The sequence below is a fragment of the Dendrobates tinctorius genome, unplaced genomic scaffold, assembly GCF_039654945.1.
Source record: "Dendrobates tinctorius isolate UK_male_01 unplaced genomic scaffold, ASM3965494v1 ptg000037l, whole genome shotgun sequence".
In the NCBI taxonomy this organism is placed as follows: domain Eukaryota; kingdom Metazoa; phylum Chordata; class Amphibia; order Anura; family Dendrobatidae; genus Dendrobates; species Dendrobates tinctorius.
This window is the reverse complement of record NW_027361705.1, coordinates 18,674,664-18,701,126: the sequence shown is the minus strand read 5'-3', so window position 1 is coordinate 18,701,126 and position 26,463 is coordinate 18,674,664.

Genomic DNA, 26,463 nt, shown 5'->3' with positions numbered 1-26,463 from the left:
CTACTACTAAAAAATGATTTCATTGCCTGCAGACTCTGGAATTTATGGGTCTAAACTGCAAATTTTAAATAGCGAGTTTCATTTAATGATATTCATATTTCTATTTTTTGCTTAAATAAATAACTTCTACAAACTCTTATTGCTATCTGCAATGAAGGCAATATTCTATGATGAACGCTCTTTAGAAGGATCAATCTTGTTGCAAGGCTAGATAGGTCCAACAGGGTCTTCTTCGCCATTATGTTGATAGTATTAAGCATCCCGATGGCTTGATGCTATCAAGATAGCGGCAGAGAAGACCCGGCTGGATTTATTCAAGCTTGCATAAATTCGATGTTCCTACAAAGCATTCGTCCATCAAGTCACTATGGTTTGAGATTGAGCCAAAGGACTTAAATAATAATAATAATAATAATAATAATAATAATGTTCTACCTTTCCTTTTTACTATCTGAAGTTCCCTCCAACAACTTACAGCTGTGGCAAAAATTAAGAGACCACCACATCAAATCCCTGTCATGGGCAGTCCATTCTCCAGATCTGAACCCCATTGAAAACCTCTGGAATGTAATCAAGAGGAAGATGGATAGTCATAAGCCATCAAACAAAGAAGAACTGCTTAAATGTTTGTACCAGGAGTGGCATAAGGTCACCCAAAAGCAGTGTGAAAGACTGGTGGAAAGCATGCCAAGATGCATGAAAGCTGTGATTAAAAATCATGGATGGTTATTTCACAAAATATTGATTCCTGAACTCTTCCTGAGTTAAAACATTAGTATTGTTGCTTTTTAAATGATTATGAACTAGTTTTCTCTGCATTATTTGAGGTCTGAAAGCACTGTTTTTTTTAATTTTGACCATTTCTCCTTTTCAGAATAAAAAAAACAAAATTTAGAGCTTGGAAACTCGGAGACATGTTGTCAGAAGTTTATAGACTAAAAGAACAATTTACATTTTATTTAAAATATACCTATAAAGAGAAAAATCAGACAAACTGAACATTTGGAAGTGGTCCCTTAATTTTTGCCAGAGCTGTATATTAGTAGCGCCGCTCCAGCTCCACAATAACAAATAAAAAAACACTGCAGTGGTGCTTTACACATGTCACTAGTGTTGAGCGATACCACCCGATATTGAAAAATATCGGATCGGCCGATATCCAAAAAGTATCGGGTATCGCCGATTCCGATCCCGGAAGTCCCATTCAAGTCAATGGGACAGAAATATCGGAATTAAAAAAAACCCTTTCTTTCCTTGTAGGTTAATTCTACATGAAGAAAAACAACTAATAGTAATGTAGAATGTATTGTGGGAGGTGTAGGAGACATTAAAGCCATAGAGGTTTAGCCCAATCAAATGGAATAGCAAGAATTATTTATTTATTTTAAAGACGTTCGGAGTTACAAAGATATTGACTATGTTAACCTTTGTTATATTTTGTCAGATATGTATGTTTCACTACTTCCATGCTCTTCACCTTCTTTTTTACTACTCCCACACTTTCTCGTTCATCATCCTCAGCAGCAGCATCTTCTTCATCAACGTCTTCTTCACCTTATTCATCTTCTTCTTCACCTTCTTCCTATTATTCTTTTTTTTTTTTTACATTCTTCATATTCTTCTTATTCAACTATTATTCTTCTTCATATTTTACTTCTTCATCTTCTTCCTCTTCTTCTTCATCATATTCTTATTTGTAACAGGCATTCCTGTAGTTGTTATCTATAAAAGTTTGAAGATTACACCTTCCGTTCTGCCTGTCACAAAAGATTTACAACAGGATTTGTCCGCGTTCAGTTTGCGCTGCAGCAGCAGGCATTTTCCAGGGGCACCACGAGGAGGAACGGACTCACCCCCATACACTGCTTAGTCTTCTTCTGCTTATAATTTAGATAATATCATTTGCTCTGATTTTTAGTCTTGAGCTTAATGTTCTTCTGCTTTTGGTTTTTCTGCTTCTTGGTCTTCTGTCTCTTGTTGTTCTGCATCTTGGTGGTTGTCTTCATGTTCTTTGTCCTCTTGGTCATCTTCTTCAGGGTCATCTTTTTGGTCTTCTTTGGTGTGGTCTTCAGGGTCGTCGTCTTCAGGGTCGTCGTCAGGGAGATCCAGAGTGAGAACCAAAAACCATTTCCACAAGCTCGAACTTGGAAAAGTAGCAGAAGGTACAAGAAGGCTGAGCAACTGCTGAGAACCAGCTGACGGTACTGGAACCCAGATGGTTAGCAGAAGGAACAAGAGCAAATGGAACTTGCGAGGACCAGCTGACGGTGCTGGAACCCGGAGGGGCAGCATAAGGAACAAGAGCCAATGGCACAACTGTGGACCAGCTGACGGTGCTGGAACATTGTTACTAAGCAGGAGGTGCCTGTGCTAGAAAGCACTACCAAGGACCAGCAGACGTTGCTAGAACTCGGATACCGAGAAGGAGGCACCTAGGCCAAAGGCTCTGCCTGGAACCAGCTGACGGTGCTGGAACCCGGATGGGTAGCAGAAGCTGCAAGAGCAAATGGAACTAGCGAGGACCAGCTGATGGTGCTGGAACCCGGAGGGGTAGCAGAAGGAACAAGAGCCAATGGCACAACCGTGGACCAGCTGACAGTGCTTGAACACAGTTTCTAAGCAGGAGGTACCTGTGCTACAAAGCACTACCAAGTACCAGCAGACATTGCTGTAACTCGGATAGCGAGAAGGAGGCACCTCGGCCAAAGGCATTGCTGACAGTGCTGGAACCCGGATGGGTAGCTGAAGGTACCCATGATAAACAAAGTTGCAAGGCCGCGAGCCGGCCGCAGTTACCGAAACCCACAGTCCTACAGGGGGTGCTTGTCCTATTGGCACTACGGAACCAGCCTTTATTACTAGAACCCGCAGCCCACATAGAAAGCACCTAAACTGCAGGCACCATAGACTCGGCTAACCCGACCGCAGCACAACCGGACAATGAATCGGTGGCAAAGTGACGTTGACACTACCCGGAAACAGCAGGCGTGCTGGAACCAGGATGGGCTGGAGGGAGTACCCATGCCAAAGACACTTCTGAGCAGCAACTGGCGATGTTGGAGCCCAGGGTCAATCAGGGTGTAGGCTGAGGCCTAATTTCATCAAGTTTAATATCTGTTGTAGACTACTACTGATTTTAAACGTGCTCCAACTTGGCCTCTGGCTACACTCTGTCTCTAGTATTTCCCCTGGCCTCCAACCCCACCAGTTGCTGCTCAGAAGTGGCGTCTGCACAATCAACATTTGTTCCTGTGTTACTGGGGTTCAGTAACGTCAGCTGTTCCCCTGATGTGTGTCCAGCAATGTCTCCTGCTCTGTCCACATTCCCACTACTAGTACTGGGAATGTGGACAGAGCAGGAGACATTGCCGGACACACATCTGGGTTCAGCTGATGTTACTGAACCCCAGTAACACAGGAACAAGTGTGGATTGTGCAGACGCCACTTCTGAGCAGAGACTGGCGGGGTTGGAGGCCAGGGGAAATACTAGAGATAGTGGAGCCTGCTCTGTCCACTTTCCCACTACTAGTAATGGGAATATGGACAGAGCAGGAGACATTGCCGGACACACATCAGGGGATCAACTGACGTGACTGAGCCCCAGTAACACAGGAACAAGTGTGGATTGTGCAGACGCCACTTCAGAGCAGCAAGTAACGGGGTTGGAGGCCACGGGAAATACTAGAGACAGTGGAGCCAGAGGCCTAAGTGGAGCACGGTTAAATATCAGTAGTAGTTTGATTGTGGAGGGAGCAGGAGACTTTGCCGTCCACACAGCAGGGGAGCAGCTGGCGTTACTGAACCCCACTAACTCAGGAGCTAGTGTTTTTCTCTGTGCAGAAGGCACTTCTGTGCAACAACTGACTGTGTTGAAGCCCAGGGATTACAGTTCAGGTGGTAGAAACATGAACACAACAGGAGACCTGGATAATGTTGCCAACCAATTATTTATTCTGGAAGAGGACTGGCAAATTCTGGCGAGATCCAGGCCTTGTTCATTTTCAGAAAAGTAAGCCGGTCAACGTTATCGGAGGATAGTCACGTGCGACGGTCTGTTAGTACACTACATGCGGCACTAAAGACGCGTTCCGATAATACACTAGCAGCAGGGCAAGCCAGCACCTCCAATACATACAGGCTAAGCTCTGGCCATGTATCCAGCTTAGAGACCCAAAACTTGAAGGGGGAAGAGCCGTCTGGGAGTCCACTGACAGGGCAAGACATGTAGTCTGTCACCTGATACCACAAGTATCGTGTACCGGCCGATATTCACCGTATCGGAATTCCGATACTGAGTTCCGATACTTTTAGCATATCGAATACCGGAATCGGAAGTTCCCATAATGCTATGAGCCAGTTTGATTTGATTCAGCCAATGACAATCCTCAGAAGTGTGGGCACATCCTGTTAGGCATGTAGGCATGTTAACTAATGGCATGGCTGTGATTGACTGCTGAAATGGTGTCATGATGCACTATAAAAGCTGCCGCCATTTCTGATTCACTCTGCTGTGAATTCAGTTAGGGACAGGCTGCTGTTCAAGACCGTGAGGGACAGTTAGAGATAGCGATTTTCACAATCATAGTGTGCTTTACCTAGGCTACATAAAAAAACACTGTAGCTTTCTTTTGCCTTGCAGCAGTGTTCACAGTTGTCTGCAAGGTCTGTGTGTGTGCAACTCAGGCTGTTGTGTGTCCTGCAGGCACGTCTGCTTGTAGGCCGCTCAGCATGTCACTGCCTCATACATATTTTTCTTTTAAAGCTGCACATTTTTCATTCTCCTATTAGTGTACAATAGCATCCATCCGTATCCATATACGTTGGTTGCAACCACTATAGGAGTACACAGCGGAGCCTCTTTGCAGCCTTTCAGTGCTAGTGCCCACTTATCTGCACTGTTCTCGGCTGTCTGAGAGGTCTCTGTGTGTGAGTGCAGCTCACGCTGAGTAGTGTGTCCTGCAGCTACGTCTGGTTGTAGGCCGCTCAGCGTGCGTCACTGCCTCACACATATTTATCTTTTATTGCAGCTCATTTTTTATTCTCCTATTAGTGTGCATCCATTCGTATCCATCTACATTGGTTGGTTGCAAACACTATATAGGAGTAGATAGAGGAGCCTTTTTTCTGGCTTGTGTCCTTCAGCTGCAGCCAGATTAGTATTACCCTATTTTTTGGAGCCTCATCTTTTGCATTGTAGGTTACCTTCCTGCATTGTAATAGCTCCAAAAAGCTTGTGATACTATCGCTTTCAAATCTTTGGTCACATCCTTTTAGTTTTTTTTCCAAAAAAACAAACAAAATAAAGTTCACCAAACACTCCATTTGACAGTTGTGTAGGCCACATTAGCTCCTATTAAAGTGTAGTCCACACACACACACTTCATAAAATTAGTGTTTCTTATACCTGTTACCAGCTGTTCAGGAATAAGCACACTAAGCCCCGCCTTTGTACTTTTCTGCCTATGTTTATCAGTCTACCAAGACGAAAAAGGCAGGGAGTAAGGCACGTGGGCGTGGAGTTTCAGCAGGGAGAGGACGTGGGGATTCTGCAGGGAGAGGACGTGGGGATTCTGTACCTGCTGCGGGCACCAGTGAGTCAGCATCCCCCAGTTTTAGCAGGCAACAGTCCTTTATGCGCAGCTTTGTAGGACCTCGCCATACCCCACTGCTGCGGGAGGAACAAATTGAAGCCGTTGCCGGATGGATGGCAGCTAACGCATCGACTTCAATGACTTTCACATCCTCTCAGGGCCAGAGCACTGAAGAGCAACCATCTGTCTCTTCACCACCTGCCAAAGTGCCTAGGCAGTCAGAGAGCACTGGACAGGAGCCATCACAGTCTCTACTTCTGTTCTCGGAATCTGTTGGCTTGGAAAGAGGGGGCCAGCCAAGCAGCAATCAAGAATGTGAAGAAGAGGGAGTATGCAGTGATGCGCAACTTCTTTGTCCCTCTGAATCTGAAGAGGCGGGTGGGCCAGTGCCTATAGTCAGCACACCTCAGTACGCATCTGATGATGATGAGACTCAGGTGCCACTTTCTGGTGCGTACGGTGCTGGCGAGCCAACCCAGGAGAAGCAGGTGTTTGAAGAGGGGAGTGTAGATGATGAGGTCCTTGACCCATCATGGCGTGAGGAACAGGAAGGTGGTGGGAGCAGCTCTGAGGAAGAGATTCCCCGAACGGCCAAAACAGGAGGGAGAGGGAGGGGGCAGACTTGGTTGCCTGTAGCCTCCACTTCGGTACCCATTAGGAGCAGTCCTCTTCCAAAAGGCAAATCGGGCGCTCCCAAAACTTGCAGTGCGTGGTCCTTTTTTGACACAGTTGCAGATGACATTTGCTTTGTCAAATGCAAGCTGTGTCATCAGAAAGTCAAAAGAGGGAAAAATGTCAGCAACCTCAATACCACAAATATGTGGAAACATGTGCGGACCAAGCACGAGGTGGAGTTACACAGACACACTGAAGACGTAGGCCAACGTACAGCACCACCTACCACCTCTTCAGCTCATGTTGGGGCCTCTTCTTCCAGCTCACACACAGCTGGTTCGGCTTCCTCACAGGATCGCCAAGGAAGAACCTCTGGCACTGTTGTCCGGAGACCCAGTGACATTCCACCCACAGCACCACGTTCCCAGTCATCCTCACACTCCCAGGCCACTCTACAGCCATCGGTAGCACAGGCATGGGATAAAAGGTGGCTATACTCAGCAAACCATCTGTTAGCAGCGGATTAATCAGCGTAACATCCAGAGTCAGCAACACAGAATGTAGATTTATTCATATCCAGGTTGAACAGCTTACAGCAAGAAATGTGATCAGTCTGGTATCTGCTGTGGCTTGCAACATGGGAGCATTACAACAACAAGAAGGGAAGAGAAGGAGGGGGCATCCTGTCTGTTCCTTTTTTTTTGTCACTGAACTTTAACAATCTCACAATATGCACAATATATCAAACAGTACAGTAGTAGTTGTTGCAATACATACAGATCAATATGCATTATTCTAACACCATCCCTGAGCATAGGCTCTGAATGCTGGCATTGCCAAACTACTGGCCCTAGAAATGCTCTCATTCAGGCTGGTGGAGACTGACACCTTCCGTAACTTCATGACATTGGCAGTCACGCAGGATTGCAGGAATCCAGTCTGTACACATTGACTCTTCCTCCTACTCAAGTTCCTCTGAAACAGCACTGTAGGAGCCTGTTACGACCGATATGAGCACAGCCGTGGCCAAACGCCAACAGGCCGTACTCAAATTAATTTCTTTGGGGAATCGAAGCCACACAGCGCAGGAGCTCTGGAATACCATCAAGCAGGAGAGCGACGTGTGGTTTGTGCCAGCGAATCTCCAGCCAGGCTTGGTAATGTGTGACAATGGCCGAAATCTGGTGGCAGCTCTGGGCCTAGGCAACCTCACTCACATCCCTTGTCTGGCACATGTGCTGAACTTGGTCGTGCAGAGCTTTCTGAGGGACTATCCGGATCTTGATGCACTGCTGCACAAGGTCCGCATAGAGTGCGCTCACTTGCGGCGTTCCAGCACGGCAAGATCGCGCCTTGCTGCTCTGCAGCGCAGATTACGCCTTCCGGAACATCGCATCATATGTGACCTACCCACCAGGTGGAATTCAACGTTACATACAGTGGGGAAAAAAAGTATTTAGTCAGTCAGCAATAGTGCAAGTTCCACCACTTAAAAAGATTAGAGGCGTCTGTAATTTACATCATAGGTAGACCTCAACTATGGGAGACAAACTGAGAAAAAAAATCCAGAAAATCACATTGTCTGTTTTTTTTTCATTTTATTTGCATATTATGGTGGAAAATAAGTATTTGGTCAGAAACAAGCAATCAAGATTTCTGGCTCTCACAGACCTGTAACTTCTTCTTTAAGAGTCTCCTCTTTCCTCCACTCATTAGCTGTAGTAATGGCACTTGTTTAAACTTGTTATCAGTATAAAAAGACACCTGTGCACACCCTCAAACAGTCTGAGTCCAAACTCCACTATGGTGAAGACCAAAGAGCAGTCAAAGGACACCAGAAGCAAAATTGTAGCCCTGCACCAGGCTGGGAAGACTGAATCTGCAATAGCCAACCAGCTTGGAGTGAAGAAATCAACTGTGGGAGCAATAATTAGAAAATGGAAGACATACAAGACCACTGATAATCTCCCTCGATCTGGTGCTCCACGCAAAATCCCACCCCATGGGGTCAGAATGATCACAAGAACGGTGAGCAAAAATCCCAGAACCACGCGGGGGGACCTAGTGAATGAACTGCAGAGAGCTGGGACCAATGTAACAAGGCCTACCATAAGTAACACACTACACCACCATGGACTCAGATCCTGCAGTGCCAGACGTGTCCCACTGCTTAAGCCTGTACATGTCCGGGCCCGTCTGAAGTTTGCTAGAAAGCATTTGGATGATCCAGAGGAGTTTTGGGAGAATGTCCTATGGTCTGATGAAACCAAACTGGAACTGTTTGGTAGAAACACAACTTGTCGTGTTTGGAGGAAAAAGAATACTGAGTTGCATCCATCAAACACCATACCTACTGTAAAGCATGGTGGTGGAAACATCATGCTTTGGGGCTGTTTCTCTGCAAAGGGGCCAGGACGACTGATCCGGGTACATGAAAGAATGAATGGAGCCATGTATCGTGAGATTTTGAGTGCAAACCTCCTTCCATCAGCAAGGGCATTGAAGATGAAACGTGGCTGGGTCTTTCAACATGACAATGATCCAAAGCACACCGCCAGGGCAACGAAGGAGTGGCTTCGTAAGAAGCATTTCAAGGTCCTGGAGTGGCCTAGCCAGTCTCCAGATCTCAACCCTATAGAAAACCTTTGGAGGGAGTTGAAAGTCCGTGTTGCCAAGCGAAAAGCCAAAAACATCACTGCTCTAGAGGAGATCTGCATGGAGGAATGGGCCAACATACCAACAACAGTGTGTGGCAACCTTGTGAAGACTTACAGAAAACGTTTGACCTCTGTCATTGCCAACAAAGGATATATCACAAAGTATTGAGATGAAATTTTGTTTCTGACCAAATACTTATTTTCCACCATAATATGCAAATAAAATGAAAAAAAAAACAGACAATGTGATTTTCTGGATTTTTTTTTCTCAGTTTGTCTCCCATAGTTGAGGTCTACCTATGATGTAAATTACAGACGCCTCTCATCTTTTTAAGTGGTGGAACTTGCACTATTGCTGACTGACTAAATACTGTTTTTCCCCACTGTATGTTGGAGCAGTTGTGTGAGCAGCAGGCAGCAGTTATGGAGTACCAGCTGCATCAGGCGCAAACAAGTCGCACTGTGCGCTAGTCACACTTCAGCACCACTGAGTGGGCCTCTATGATGAACATCTGCCTCGTTTTGCGTGCCTTTGATGATTCCACGTGGATGGTGAGTGCAGATGATGCACTAGTCAGCATGACTGTCCCCCTTATCTGCCTGCTTCAAAAAACACTGCAAGCACTAAGGGAGGAGGTTTTGGAAGAGGTGGAGGATGAGGAGTCACAAATGCCATCCGCTTCTGGACAGTCTGCTCTACGTGGTTCCTTACAAAGGCCTAGGCAGGGGACACTTTGTGAAGAGGATGAGGAGGAGTCAATGGAGGAGGAAGACTTTTCTCCAGAGGAGGGAGGTACACAATGCTCTAGTCAGTATGTACAGCGAGGGTGGGGTGATGCAGAGCAGGCAGAGATGACGACTCAAGCAGGGGACAGCGTTTCTTTGGCAGTTGGGAGTCTGCAGCACATGGTTGATTTCATGCTGCAGTGCCTGAGAAACGACCGCCGCATCGCCCACATTCTCAACACGGCTTTTTATTGGGTGTACACCCTCCTAGATCCTCGCTACCGGGACAACTTACAAAGCCTCATACCACCATTGAACCGGGAGTGTAAAATGCGGGAGTACCAAGACACACTGGTGCAGTCCATCATGCTCTCCATTCCACCCGAAAGCAGTGCTGCTAGTGCTTTACAAAGCAGCTCTGTGCGTCGAGGCAGTGGAGGAAGCTCTGCACAAAGAGCGAGCAGAGGCAGCGCCTCAGCACAAGGCAAGACCAGTATGGCCCAAATGTGGCAAAGTTTTGTGTGTCCGCACAAATGTCTACACCATCACAGACGGCTCCAGTCAGCAGGAGGCAACGTTTCCATCAGATGGTGACAGACCACCTGTCTTGCCCTGTCAGTGTACTCCCAGATGGCTCTAATTGTAGTGGGAATGTGGACAGAGCAGGAGACATTGCCGGACACACATCAGGGGATCAACTGACGTGAATGGGCCCCAGTAACACAGGAACAAGTGTGGATTGCGCAGACGCCACCTCTGAGCAGCAACTGGTGGGGTTGGAGGCCAGGGGAAATACTAGAGACAGTGGAGCCAGAGGCTGAAGTGGAGCACGGTTAAAATCAGTAGTACCGTACAACCGATATAAAACTTGCTTCAAGTAGGCCTCAGCCTGCTCCACGATTGATCCTGGGCTTCAACACAGCCAGTTGTTGCTTGGAAGTGCCATCCGCACAGAGAGAAACACTAGCTCCTGTGTCAGTGGGTTTCAGTAACGCCAGCTGCTCCCCTGCTGTGTGGACGACAAAGTCTCCTGCTGCCTCCAAAATCACACAACATCTTATTTACTACTTTCTCCAAGTAGGCCTCAGCCTGCTGCATGATTGACCCTGGGCTCCAACATCGCCAGTTGCTGCTCTGAAGTGTCTTTGGCACGGGTACTCCCTCCTGCCCAGCCTGGTTCCAGCACGCCTGCTGTTTCTGGGGAGTGTCAACGTCACTTTGCCACCAATACATTGTCCTGTCGTGTTGCGGTCGGGTTTGCTGAGTCTATGTTGCCTGCAGTTTTGGTGCTTCCTATGTGGGCTGCGGGTTCTGGTAATAAAGGCTGGTTCCGTAGTGCCAATAGGACTAGCACCCCCTGTTGGACTGTGGGTTTCGGTAACTGCAGCCTGCTCGCGGCCTTGCAACTTTGTTTATTATGGGTACCTTCTGCTACCCATCCTGGTTCCAGTACCGTCAGCTGGTTCTCGGCAGTGCCTTTGGCCTAGGTGCCTCCTTCTCGGTATCCGAGTTCCATCAACGTCTGCTGGTCCTTGGTAGTGCTTTGTAGCACAGGTACCTCCTGCTTAGAAACCGTGTTTCAGCAACGTCAGCTGGTCCACGGTTGTGCCATTGGCTCTTGTTCCTTCTGCTGCCCCTCCAGGTTCCAGCACCATCAGCTGGTTCTCGGCAGTGCCTTTGGCCTAGGTGCCTCCTTCTCGGTATCCGAGTTCCAACAACGTCTGCTGGTCCTTGGTAGTGCTTTGTAGCACAGGTACCTCCTGCTTAGTAACCGTGCTCCAGCACCATCAGCTTGTCCACGGTTGTGCCATTGGCTCTTGTTCCTTCTGCTGCCCCTCCAGGTTCCAGCACCATCAGCTGGTTCTCGGCAGTGCCTTTGGCCTAAGTGCCTCCTTCTCGGGATCCGAGTTCCATCAATGTCTGCTGGTCCTTGGTAGTGCTTTGTAGCACAGGTACCTCCTGCTTAGAAACCGTGTTCCAGCACCGTCAGCTGGTCCACGGTTGTGCCATTGGCTCTTGTTCCTTCTGCTGCCACTCTGGGTTCCAGCACCGTCAGCTGGTCCTCGCTAGTTCCATTGGCTCTTGCAGTTTCTGCTACCCATCTGGGTTCCAGCACCGTTAGCTGGTTCTCGGTAGTGCCTTTGGCCTAGGTACCTCCTTCTCGGTATCCGAGTTCCAGAAACATCTGCTGTTCCTTGGTAGTGCTTAGTAGCACAGGTACCTCCTGCTTAGTAACCGTGTTCCAGCACCGTCAGATGGTCCACGGTTGTGCCTTCGGCTCCTGTTCCTTATGCTGCCCCTCCGGGTTCCAGCACCGTCAGCTGGTTCTCGGTAGTTCCATTGACTCTTGTAGCTAATGCTACCCATCCGGGTTCCAGCACCGTCAGCTGGTTCTCGGCAGTGTCTTTGGCACGGGTACTCCCTCCTGCCCAGCCTGGTTCCAGCACACCTGCTGTTTCCGGGTTGTGTCAACGTCACTTTGCCACTGACTCGTTGTCCGGTCGTGCTGCGGTCGGGTTAGCCGAGTCTGTGGTGCCTGCAGTTTAGGTGCTACCTATGTGGCCTGCGGGTTCTGGTAATAAAGGCTGGTTCCGTAGTGCCAATAGGACTAGCACCGCCTGTTGGACTGTGGGTTTACATCCTGTTGTAAATCTTTTGTGACAGGCAGAACGGAAGGTCTAATCTTCAAACATTTATAGATAATAACTACAGGAATGTCTGTCACAAATAAGAATATGATGAATAAGAAGAATAGGAAGAAGATGAAGAAGTAGAATATGAAGAAGAATAATAGATGTAGATGAGGTGTAGATGACAGGACAGAGCTGGAACACAGGAGACAGGAATGAAGTAAGACAGTAGACTGGAATGTGGAGGGATGGCTGGAGCAGGAACACAGGAGACAGGATTAGAGGAGAATGGAAGGACTGGAGTAGGATGGAACTGGAACACCGGAGGCAGGACTGGAGTAGGATGGAAGGACTGGAGCAGGATGGAACAGGAACACCGGAGGCAGGACTGGAGTAGGACGGCAGGACTGGAGCAGGATGGAACAGGAACACCGGAGGCAGGACTGGAGTAGGACGGCAGGACAGGAGCAGGATGGAACAGGAACACCGGAGGCAGGACTGGAGTAGGACAGCAGGGCTGGAGCAGGATGGAACAGGAACACCGGGGGTAGGACTGGAGTATGACGGCAGGGCTGGAGCAGGATGGAACAGGAACACCGGAGGCAGGACTGGAGTAGGACGGCCTGCGTAGTGCAGCAGGGGACATGGATAGCAGGACCGCAAGGCGGCTGCAGGGAGCACACAAGAACGGGACTGTGAGACTGAAGAGAGCACACGAAGAATCAAGGCCCAGTGTGCTAGGAAACACAATGATCAGGCGCCTCCCTCAGGGGGAAGCGGACTATATGCCCCTGTCTGGCCTGCCAATGGTCAGGAGGTGCTTCTGGGTCAGGGCATTGCGGGAGCATAAGAAGCAGAAGGGAGGCGTGGCTGTGGCCTAAGGCACATGCGCATTGCATGCAGAGATGCCGTCGGCAACGCGCCTGTCAGAGGTGACCGCCGTGGCTGTCGGGAGGCGAGCGATGGCCGTGTGAGTATGTAGAGACGGCGTGACATCCGGTATGGAAGTTAGGGTAAATTCCTCAGCGCTCTGATTCTCACCTCAGGCTTCTATTAAAGGGATCATTGGTATGGAATTCAGGGCAAATCCACTCAGCGCTCTGGTTCTGATGCCAGGCCTCTCTTAAAGGGATCCCCAGTGTGGAAGTTAGGACCGTTCCACTCAGCGCTCTGGTTCTTTCTCCAGGTTGACGGGATGATGTGGAATATTAGTGGTAGTTGTCCGGTGGCTCTGGCTGATGGGATGATGTGGGATATTAGGAGTAGTAGTACAGTGGCTCTGGCTGACGGCATGATGTGGGATATTATGGGTAGTAGTCCGGTAGCTCTGACTGACGGGATGATGTGGGATATTAGTGGTAGCAGTCCGGTGGCTCTGGCTGATGGGATGATGTGGGATATTATGGGTAGTAGTCTGGTAGCTCTGACTGACGGGATGATGTGGGATATTAGTGGTCGTAGTCCGGTGGCTCTGGCTAATGGGACGATGTGGGATATTATGGGTAGTAGTCCGGTGGCTCTGGCTGATGGGACGATGTGGGATATTATATTGAATGTGGCTATGCGGAATGGGCAGGGCTCTAAACTCAGCTTTATAGATATAATCATTATAATTTGTTATAACTAACCATAATTAGTTACTATGCCCAGGCAGCACCAGGCTCTTCAGCTAGTAATAGATAAGGCCCAAATAGCCAATCGGACTTGGACAGATCATGAACCTGTTACTTTATTAATACATGGGCAATTTTATTTCCCTTCCCAACAAAATTTTGCACCTTAACAAATTATATTCTAAACCACCCTTCCTATTTACCTCATATCCACCAATTGTTACTGGAATATTTTGAAATGAATGATAATAAAGTCATTTCAGACCCAACTCTATGATGTGCTCATAAATCGACTCTAAACTCTCTTATATACAAATATACAGTATAAAGTTAGCACTCTCCAAAGACTTAATAAACTATCATCTTCTAATACTAGAATACTGGAGATTTCTTAGCTTCATAATCAGCTACATGAGTTGAATCTATATAAACACGAACAAGCGTTAAAAAAACTTAAAATATCCTTTTACTGGCAGGGTAATAAACCTAGTGGCCTTTTAGCAAAACAATTACAAACTCAAAACACAAGAGCTCACATACCCTAATTAATTTCTGTTGACAAATCCAAACTCATGAATCCCCAAGACTTTGCAAACGAATATGCTAATTATTATTACATATTATGTAACTTAAAATTAGACACCAAAGCCCCTTAACCAAACTTCGATAACATAATTTCCTTCTTAAACAATATAAAATTGCAGAAAAGGATTTCCAGTTTGTCAAGGAGCGCTTCTGGCTGATTCATTAATTACTCCGAATATTTCAAGGAATAGCCAGTTTATTATTAGACATAAAAACTAGAGTTGAGCGAAACGGGTAGAAAAAATTCAAAAGTCGCCGACTTTTGGCAAAGTCGGGTTTCATGAAACGAAACCCGACCCTAGGATGAGGTCGGCCACGAGGTCGGCGACTTACGCGCCAAAGTCGCGTTTCAAAAGTTTGTTTTGCGCTCTTTTTCAGCCAATCAGGATCCACAGACACTGTGGGCAACGTGATGACATAGGCACGGGTCACCACCATCTTTCAGAAGGGCATGCAAGTGATTGGCTTGCTTTGGTGGGCGTCACAGGGGGTATAAAAGGGCGTGCACGCCGACCGCCATCTTACTTCTGCCGATCTTAGTATAGGGAGAGGTTGCTGCTGATTCTGTAGGGAGAGCGTTAGGCAGGGAAGAAGACAAAAAAACTGCTTCTGCTGCTAGCGATTTGGCCTGCACAACACACCAGTCACTGTGTGTGCAGTGCAAGGGGAGGCTATATAGTGGTGTATCAGTGGTGTTGGTTGTTGGGCTGCCTTTTAAGGCTTCCTGACAGGCTGGCATTGCTGTTTACCCACTGCTCCGCAAACTGCTTTTTTAAAAGCAATCCCAATTTTTTTTTTTGTCCTGCTGAGAAGAAAAAAAAACTGCTTCTGCTGCTAGCAATTTGGCCTGCACAACACACCAGTCACTGTGTGTGCAGTGCAAGGGGAGGCTATATAGTGGTGTATCAGTGGTGTTGGTTGTTGGGCTGCCTTCTAAGGCTTCCTGACAGGCTGGCATTGCTGTTTACCCACTGCTTCGCAAACTGCTTTTTTAAAAGCAATCCAATCTCCCTTATCCTCTAGTCACTTTTGTCACAGCTGTGCCATCGAGCCTGTCACATAGCGCTCAGATATTCATTGGGCCTCACACAATCCAAAAGTGTCCATTGTCCAAAAGTGTGTGCAGAGATTCAAAATCTCCCTTATCCTCTAGTCACTTTTGTCACAGCAGTGCCATCGAGCCTGTCACATAGCGCTCAGATATCAGTGGGCCTCACACTATCCAAAAGTGTCCAGTGTCCAAAAGTGTGTGCAGATATTCAAAATCTCCCTTATCCTCTAGTCACTTTTGTCACAGCAGTGCCATCGAGCCTGTCACATAGCGCTCAGATATCAGTGGGCCTCACACAATCCAAAAGTGTCCAGTGTCCAAAAGTGTGTGCAGATATTCAAAATCTCCCTTATCCTCTAGTCACTTTTGTCACAGCAGTGCCATCGAGCCTGTCACATAGCGCTCAGATATCAGTGGGCCTCACACAATCCAAAAGTGTCCACTGTCCACAAGTGTGTGCAGAAATTCAAAATCTCCCTTATCCTCTAGTCACTTTTGTCACAGCTGTGCCATCGAGCCTGTCACATAGCGCTCAGATATCAGTGGGCCTCACACAATCCAAAAGTGTCCAGTGTCCAAAAGTGTGTGCAGATATTCAAAATCTCCCTTATCCTCTAGTCACTTTTGTCACAGCAGTGCCATCGAGCCTGTCACATAGCGCTCAGATATCAGTGGGCCTCACAAAATCCAAAAGTGTCCAGTGTCCAAAAGTATGTGCAGATATTCAAAATCTCCCTTATCCTCTAGTCACTTTTGTCACAGCAGTGCCATCGAGCCTGTCACATAGCGCTCAGATATCAGTGGGCCTCACACAATCCAAAAGTATCCACTGTCCACAAGTGTGTGCAGAAATTCAAAATCTCCCTTATCCTCTAGTCACTTTTGTCACAGCTGTGCCATCGAGCCTGTCACATAGCGCTCAGATATCAGTGGGCCTCACACAATCCAAAAGTGTCCAGTGTCCAAAAGTGTGTGCAGATATTCAAAATCTCCCTTATCCTCTAGTCACTTTTGTCACAGCAGTGCCATCGAGCCTGTCACATAGCGCTCAGATATCAGTGGGCCTCACACAATCCATAAGTGTCCACTGTCCACAAGTGTGTGCAGAAATTCAAAATCTCCCTTATCCTCTAGTCACTTTTGTCACAGCTGTGCCATCGAGCCTGTCACATAGCGCTCAGATATCAGTGGGCCTCACACAATCCAAAAGTGTCCAGTGTCCAAAAGTGTGTGCAGATATTCAAAATCTCCCTTATCCTCTAGTCACTTTTGTCACAGCAGTGCCATCGAGCCTGTCACATAGCGCTCAGATATCAGTGGGCCTCACACAATCCATAAGTGTCCACTGTCCACAAGTGTGTGCAGAAATTCAAAATCTCCCTTATCCTCTAGTCACTTTTGTCACAGCTGTGCCATCGAGCCTGTCACATAGCGCTCAGATATCAGTGGGCCTCACACAATCCAAAAGTGTCCAGTGTCCAAAAGTGTGTGCAGATATTCAAAATCTCCCTTATCCTCTAGTCACTTTTGTCACAGCAGTGCCATCGAGCCTGTCACATAGCGCTCAGATATCAGTGGGCCTCACACAATCCAAAAGTATCCACTGTCCACAAGTGTGTGCAGAAATTCAAAATCTCCCTTATCCTCTAGTCACTTTTGTCACAGCTGTGCCATCGAGCCTGTCACATAGCGCTCAGATATCAGTGGGCCTCACACAATCCAAAAGTGTCCAGTGTCCAAAAGTGTGTGCAGATATTCAAAATCTCCCTTATCCTCTAGTCACTTTTGTCACAGCAGTGCCATCGAGCCTGTCACATAGCGCTCAGATATCAGTGGGCCTCACACAATCCATAAGTGTCCTCTGTCCACAAGTGTGTGCAGAAATTCAAAATCTCCCTTATCCTCTAGTCACTTTTGTCACAGCTGTGCCATCGAGCCTGTCACATAGCGCTCAGATATCAGTGGGCCTCACACAATCCAAAAGTGTCCAGTGTCCAAAAGTGTGTGCAGAAATTCAAAATCTCCCTTATCCTCTAGTCACTTTTGTCACAGCTGTGCCATCGAGCCTGTCACATAGCGCTCAGATATCAGTGGGCCTCACACAATCCAAAAGTGTCCAGTGTCCAAAAGTGTGTGCAGATATTCAAAATCTCCCTTATCCTCTAGTCACTTTTGTCACAGCAGTGCCATCGAGCCTGTCACATAGCGCTCAGATATCAGTGGGCCTCACACAATCCATAAGTGTCCACTGTCCACAAGTGTGTGCAGAAATTCAAAATCTCCCTTATCCTCTAGTCACTTTTGTCACAGCTGTGCCATCGAGCCTGTCACATAGCGCTCAGATATCAGTGGGCCTCACACAATCCAAAAGTGTCCAGTGTCCAAAAGTGTGTGCAGATATTCAAAATCTCCCTTATCCTCTAGTCACTTTTGTCACAGCAGTGCCATCGAGCCTGTCACATAGCGCTCAGATATCAGTGGGCCTCACACAATCCATAAGTGTCCACTGTCCACAAGTGTGTGCAGAAATTCAAAATCTCCCTTATCCTCTAGTCACTTTTGTCACAGCTGTGCCATCGAGCCTGTCACATAGCGCTCAGATATCAGTGGGCCTCACACAATCCAAAAGTGTCCAGTGTCCAAAAGTGTGTGCAGATATTCAAAATCTCCCTTATCCTCTAGTCACTTTTGTCACAGCAGTGCCATCGAGCCTGTCACATAGCGCTCAGATATCAGTGGGCCTCACACAATCCATAAGTGTCCACTGTCCACAAGTGTGTGCAGAAATTCAAAATCTCCCTTATCCTCTAGTCACTTTTGTCACAGCTGTGCCATCGAGCCTGTCACATAGCGCTCAGATATCAGTGGGCCTCACACAATCCAAAAGTGTCCAGTGTCCAAAAGTGTGTGCAGATATTCAAAATCTCCCTTATCCTCTAGTCACTTTTGTCACAGCAGTGCCATCGAGCCTGTCACATAGCGCTCAGATATCAGTGGGCCTCACACAATCCAAAAGTGTCCAGTGTCCAAAAGTGTGTGCAGATATTCAAAATCTCCCTTATCCTCTAGTCACTTTTGTCACAGCAGTGCCATCGAGCCTGTCACATAGCGCTGAGATATCAGTGGGCCTCACACAATCCAAAAGTGTCCAGTGTCCAAAAGTGTGTGCAGATATTCAAAATCTCCCTTATCCTCTAGTCACTTTTGTCACAGCAGTGCCATCGAGCCTGTCACATAGCGCTCAGATATCAGTGGGCCTCACACAATCCAAAAGTGTCCAGTGTCCAAAAGTGTGTGCAGATATTCAAAATCTCCCTTATCCTCTAGTCACTTTTGTCACAGCAGTGCCATCGAGCCTGTCACATAGCGCTCAGATATCAGTGGGCCTCACACAATCCAAAAGTGTCCAGTGTCCAAAAGTGTGTGCAGAAATTCAAAATCTCCCTTATCCTCTAGTCACTTTTGTCACAGCTGTGCCATCGAGCCTGTCACATAGCGCTCAGATATCAGTGGGCCTCACACAATCCAAAAGTGTCCACTGTCCACAAGTGTGTGCAGAAATTCAAAATCTCCCCTGCCCTATAGACACCTTGTACCTTGTTTTACATTACTATATAGTTTGTTGGATTTTGTCTACATTTCTACCAAAAATGAGGAAGGCTGGTGGAAGAGGCCGTGGAATTGGGCGGGGGTTGGCAGCTGGTAATGATGGTGTTGGTGGTGGATCTGATGGTAGTGGCAAGAGCAAAATAGGACCGAATGCAGGAGGTGCTGACCCTGCGTCATTGTCTGGCTACATAAGGCCTCGAACGCTTAGTTTTCTAGGAGTTGGCAAACCGCTTTTAAAGCCAGAGCATCAGGAAAAAGTTTTGTCTTACATTGCTGACTCAGCCTCCAGCTCTATCGCCTCCTCTTCTTCAGTTGTAAAAAGTAAAAGCACTGAGTCGTCATTGGAGGCTCATGTTCATGAACCACACCTTTCCTTGTGTCCTTCACCCCAACCAAGATTGAAGGATGACACAGGCCATACTACTGATTACTCCATAGAGCTGTTTTCACATACCATGCCTGGATTATCAAGTCAAATGGTGAATTACCCAGGCCAAGATGAATCTGACATGGAGTGCACTGATGCACAGCCGCTGATGGATGATTCTGCTGGTACATTCACTCAGAGCACTACATTGTCCTCGCAGTGTACAGAGCCAGATTCTGACCCTGATGAGACTCAGGTGCCCCTTCCCGCACACTATACCACCATACACGGTGACACAGAGGAAGGTGCACATGACATAGAAGAGGAGGTGATGGATGACCCAGTTGTTGACCCAGATCGGCATCCATTGGGGGAAGAGGGTGCTGCTTCCAATAGCTCAGATGAGGAGCATCCACAGCAGACATCGACATCGCAACAGCTGTTATCTGGCAGGCCCGGAGCACTCCAAAGACAGGTTCCAAACATCAAAAGAGTTGCTGGACAGCTTGTCCAGAGGGTCAAAAGATCACAGCGTGCTAGGCCGCAAAATGTCTGCCAAAGTAGGAAGAGTGCAGTGTGGCACTTTTTTGAACAAAATCCTCATGATCAGGCCAAGGTTATCTGTAAGAAGTGCGCAAAGACCTTTAGCCGAGGGAAAAATCTGAAAAATTTGAATACCAGTTGCATGCTTAGACATTTAACCAGCATGCACTTGCAAGCGTGGACACAACACCAAACCTCAAGTGCCACATGTGCAACTGATCACAACAAAGGTAGTCAGCAACGCTACATTGTTTCCCCCACCGTAAGCCCACCGGTTAGCACAGCAGCAAATGTTGATGTGTCGTTGCAAGACCACAGCAGTCAGGGAATCCCACTGTTATATCAACGAAATACTGATTCTAGGCCATCAGAAAGAACACCAACTCCATCACCATCATCAACCCTCTCTCAGTCCGCCCTGTCCACCGCTACTTCCAGCATATGCAGCTCTCAAGTCCAGCTCACCCTCCAAGACACTATGAGTAGGTCAAGAAAGTACTCAGTCTCTCATCCGCGTACACTGGGTTTGAACGCCCACATTGCCAAACTAATCTCGTTTGAGATGATGCCCTTTCGGTTGGTGGAAAGCACAGCTTTCCGCGAACTCATGGCCTATGCAGTACCACGCTATGACCTACCCAGTCGCCACTTCTCTCGCAAAGCCATCCCAGCCCTCCACCATCATGTGAAAGACCGCATTGTCCATGCACTCAAGCAGTCAGTGAGCGGAAAGGTGCACCTCACAACTGATGGTCCAGTCGGCATGGCCAGGGCCGTTACGTGTCCATCACTGCGCACTGGGTTAATGTGGTGGATGCAGGGTCCACAGGGGACAGCGGTGGTGGGACAGTGCTGCCTAGCCCACGGTATAGGAAACAGTTGGCTGTAGGCGTTCGACCCTCCTCCTCCTCCACCTCCTCCAGAAGCGAAAGCTCGTCCACAGAGCGCAGTCGTACGAGCACTCCATCTGCAGCTGCCACTGTTGCACACAATGTGTCCCCCTATCGAGCAGCTAGTGGAAAGCGTCAGCAGGCGGTGTTGCAGATGATGTGTTTGGGCGACAGACACACCACCGAGGTGCTGGCCGAGTACTTGAAGCGACAAACTGAGTCATGGCTGGGCAGTGTACATCTTTAGGCAGGCAAGGTAGTTAGTGATAACGGCCGTAATTTTGTGGCAGCCATAGCCCTTTCAAAACTCAGCCACATACCTTGCTTGGCTCACACCTTGAACCTGGTGGTGCAGTGCTTCCTCAAAAATTATCCGGAGTTAACAGCCCTGCTCCAGAAGGTGCGAAGACTGTGCGCGCACATCCGCCGGTCGCCTGTACACTCCGTTCGTATGCAGAAGCTGCAGCGATTGCTCCACCTTCCCAACCACAGCCTCATTATCGACATTGCAACAAGGTGGAACTCCACCCTGCACATGGTGGAGCGGCTGTGCGAGCAGAGGCAGGCCATAATGCATTTGTGGGAGGATACACGGCCAGGCACTTTGAGAGCAGACATGGAGTTGACAGGTGTGCAGTGGTCGAAGCTGAAAGACCTTTGTAAAGTCCTTCAGTGTTTTGAGGAATGCACACGGCTGGTAAGCGCAGACGACGCCATCCTAAGCATGAGCATCCCACTTATGCGTCTGCTCATGCAAACTTTGACGCACCTTAAGGAGCAGGCGTCTGCAGCCAATGTTGATGAGGAGGAAGAGGAGGAGGGAATCCTTGATGACATTCAGCCATTGTCTGCTCAGGGACCTCTCCTGGACGAGGTGGAGGAAGAAGAGGAGGAGGAGGAGGATGATGGGGATGATTACTTAGGGGAGGAGGATGCATCTCGTGGGGCAAGTGAAAATGTTGGCGTGGCAAGGTCTGGTACAGGGTTTGTGCGTGACTGGAGGGATGTGGATTTGCCAGAAAGTGCTCCTCCACCCAGCACTCGCAGTGCATCATTGACACCGGGAACATTGGCCCACATGTCAGATTATTCCTTGCGGATCCTAAAAAGGGACCCCCGCATTGCCAAAATGATGAACGATGACGACTACTGGTTGGCCAGCATCCTGGATCCACGCTATAAAGGCAAATTACAAAACATCATGCCACAGGAGAACCTTGACCTAATATTGGCTAATAAACAAGCAACTCTGGTAAATCGGTTGCTTGAGGCATTCCCAGCACACAGCAGCGGTGATGGTTCTCACACGAGCCGTACGGGACGGGGGCAGCTTGGCAGTGGTGTTCGTGGTGCACACAGCAGAAGTGGCATTGGAGACAGGGGTTTCATGACAATGTTGTGGACTGATTTTTCAAGTACCGCTCACACAACTGGTAATACTGCATCGATGGAAAGTGACAGGAGACAGCAGTTGTCAACTATGGTAATAAACTACTTTTCCTCCCATATCGATGTTCTCACACACAGGTCATTCCCCTTTGACTATTGGGCCGCTAAACTGGACACCTGGCCTGAATTGGCCCAATATGCCTTACAGGAGATCGCTTGCCCAGCTGCAAGTGTGCTATCAGAAAGAGTCTTCAGTGCAGATGGATCAATCCTGACAGAAAAAAGGACCCGTCTGTCAACCCAAAATGTGGATGATCTAACCTTCATTAAAATGAACCACGCATGGGTTTCCAAGGATTTTGTCCCACCTTCCCCTGATGACACATAGGGTGACAGAAAAATGGCTTGCTTTGGTCCACCTCTTCCTGGTACTTCACCTATTTCGCCTTTTGCATCAGCTGAATGTCCAACATCAACATATGCCACTTTCTAAAACTCCCTAACTGTGCTGCCTCCCCCCCATGGCCGGGGTCACCACCTAGCGCACGACACCGTGCGAGTGCCGTTGCCCTGGACAGGTGGGTAGGCCGACTCTTGGGTGCGGGCACTGGCACAGGGTCCCTCATAGTGCAATCAAGTGTCTCTGACGGTGGTGGTGCACACCTGCCGTCAGACACACCGCTGTACTATGAGGGGCCCAGTGCCAGTACCGACGCCCACGAGTGGGCCCCCCTTGCTTGGGCAGGGCCCCAGCATTTGCAATCTTTACCTCTCCCTGCTCCTCTGCTGTGTAATCTGGGCCGTCAAATCCATACTGTGCCTGACACCGTCTGAGCCTGCCTCCTGAGACATATATTTTGAATGTGTACGCTATCCATACATGTTATCCAGGGATACGGTACCCTTTCTAACCTTTGTGCAATCACGTGCAATCCATACTGGGCCTAACACCGTCTGAGCCTGCCTCCTGATGTATAGACATATATTTTGAATGTGTACGCTATCCATACATGTTATCCGGGGATACGGTACCCTTTCTAACCTTTGTGCAATCACGTGCAATCCATACTGGGCCTAACACCGTCTGAGCCTGCCTCCTGAGACATATATTTTGAATGTGTACGCTATCCATACATGTTATCCAGGGATACGGTACCCTTTCTAACCTTTGTGCAATCACGTGCAATCCATACTGGGCCTAACACCGTCTGAGCCTGCCTCCTGAGACATATATTTTGAATGTGTACGCTATCCATACATGTTATGCAGGGATACGGTACCCTTTCTAACCTTTGTGCAATCACGTGCAATCCATACTGGGCCTAACACCGTCTGAACCTGCCTCATGCTGTATAGACATATATTTTGAATGTGTACGCTATCCATACATGTTATCCGGGGATACGGTACCCTTTCTAACCTTTGTGCAATCACGTGCAATCCATACTGGGCCTAACACCGTCTGAGCCTGCCTCCTGAGACATATATTTTGAATGTGTACGCTATCCATACATGTTATCCAGGGATACGGTACCCTTTCTAACCTTTGTGCAATCACGTGCAATCCATACTGGGCCTAACACCGTCTGAGCCTGCCTCCTGAGACATATATTTTGAATGTGTACGCTATCCATACATGTTATCCAGGGATACGGTACCCTTTCTAACCTTTGTGCAATCACATGCAATCCATACTGGGCCTAACACCGTCTGAGCCTGCCTCATGCTGTATAGACATATATTTTGAATGTGTACGCTATCCATACATGTTATCCGGGGATACGGTACCCTTTCTAACCTTTGTGCAATCACGTGCAATCCATACTGGGCCTAACACCGTCTGAGCCTGCCTCCTGAGACATATATTTTGAATGTGTACGCTATCCATACATGTTATCCAGGGATACGGTACCCTTTCTAACCTTTGTGCAATCACGTGCAATCCATACTGGGCCTAACACCATCTGAGCCTGCCTCATGCTGTATATACATATATTTTGAATGTGTACGCTATCCATACATGTTATCCAGGGATACGGTACCCTTTCTAACCTTTGTGCAATCACATGCAATCCATACTGGGCCTAACACCGTCTGAGCCTGCCTCATGCTGTATAGACATATATTTTGAATGTGTACGCTATCCATACATGTTATCCAGGGATACGGTACCCTTTCTAACCTTTGTGCAATCACGTGCAATCCATACTGGGCCTAACACCGTCTGAGCCTGCCTCATGCTGTATAGACATATATTTTGAATGTGTACGCTATCCATACATGTTATCCGGGGATACGGTACCCTTTCTAACCTTTGTGCAATCACATGCAATCCATACTGGGCCTAACACCATCTGAGCCTGCCTCCTGAGACATATATTTTGAATGTGTATGCTATCCATACATGTTATCTGGGGATACGGTACCCTTTCTCACCTTTGTGCAATCACGTGTAATCCATACTGGGCGTGAGAACGGCTGGCGAGCTGTTAAGCAAGCTACAGCACCTGTCCAGACAAGTACAGGGATTCCCTAGCGAGGAGACTTATTTGATTGTTTTCAATGTTGGGACAGCAATTTTTGGGGAGCACTATACTCTGGAGAATGATAGATGGGGCCCACCATACACTGGAACATTCCAAAGGTGGACATCAGACACTGGAGCAGCATTTACAGGGCCCATTATACACTAGAGCATTAGAAATGGGGCCCATTATGTTTGGAGCATTATTTGGGCCCATAAGACAGTGGAGCTTCATCCATGGGGACCAACATATACTGTAGCATTATGTGGAGCTCATCATATACTGTTTCAAACATTATATGGGACCAATGATTCTGTATGGAGAAATAGATGGGCCTCGTCATGAGATGTAAAAAGTGAGGTATTTTTCATTGTACTATACCGCTATTTCTCTGCCGTATCGGAGCATGATGAGTTGTGGTATGTGTTAAAGGGGCGCTCTTTCGCCCAGGGCACATGAAAACCTGGAGCCAGCCCTACCCCCCCACAGTTTGTAGCCAAATAACCCCCATTTTTCAGTGCGTAACTTGTATTATGAAGTTAATTAAGGTTGACAAGCTTAAGAAAGAAGAATTGATGCTTTTGGCATTCAAATGGGCACTGTAGGTGTGTTTCCTGTCCTCTCACTGCCGACTTTTAATCCCCATTGACTTACATTGGGTTTCGTGTTTCGGGACGACCCCGACTTTTCCCTATAATCGGACGATCTTGCTCGACCCGACTTTTGGAAAAGTCGGGTTTCACGAAACGAAACGCGACCTAAAAAAACAAAAGTCGCTCAACTCTAATAAAAACACAACGTGTTTCGGCTATACATAAAATTAGCCTTCATCAGGTAAAATCATATATATATCTTTAAGGCTGTGTGCCCACGTAGCGATTTTTAAGCGTTTTTGCCGCGATTTTCGGGGCGAAAACGCTGCGAAAACGTTTAAAAATCGTGTACAGAACGTCCCCCATGCATTCCTATGGCATTCCGCACATGCTGTGCTAATGCTGCGCTTTTTTCCGCAGCGGAATCGCATCGCGGAAAAAATCGCAGCATGCTCATTCTTTTGTGCGGAATCGCAAAGAACTGCCGCGGTTCCGCACCCATAGGAATGCATGAGAATTGCTTACTTCCCGCATGTGGCTATGCCCACCATGCGGGAAGTTATGCGTCTCATGTGCGGTTGGTACCCACGGTGTGGAGGAGAGGAGACTGTCCTCCAGGCCCTGGGTACCATACCCCTGTAAAAAAAAGAATAAAAAATAAAATTTCGGGGTATATTTACCTTCCGACATCCCGCGCTGCATTCCCAGCCTCAGCGTTCCCAGTAATGCCTTGCGGTAAGGCCCTGTGATGACGTAGTCTCGCGTGACTCTAGCGGTCTCGCACAGACCCCCGGCAGGCCCGCACAGATCCCCGGCAGGCCCGCACAGACCCCCGAGAGGCCCACACAGACCCCCGAGAGGCCCGTACAGACTCCGCCCGCACACACAGACACGCACAGTTTCCACCCACTCACCGCCCACACTCTTCCCCCCTCACGAACTGGATGTGCAAGAAAGGGTTTTTTTTAATTCCGATATTTCTGTCCCATTAACTTGCATGGGTTTCCGGTATCGGAATCGGCGATACCCGATACTTTTTGGGTATCGGTCTGATCCAATCCGATCCAATATTTCCCAA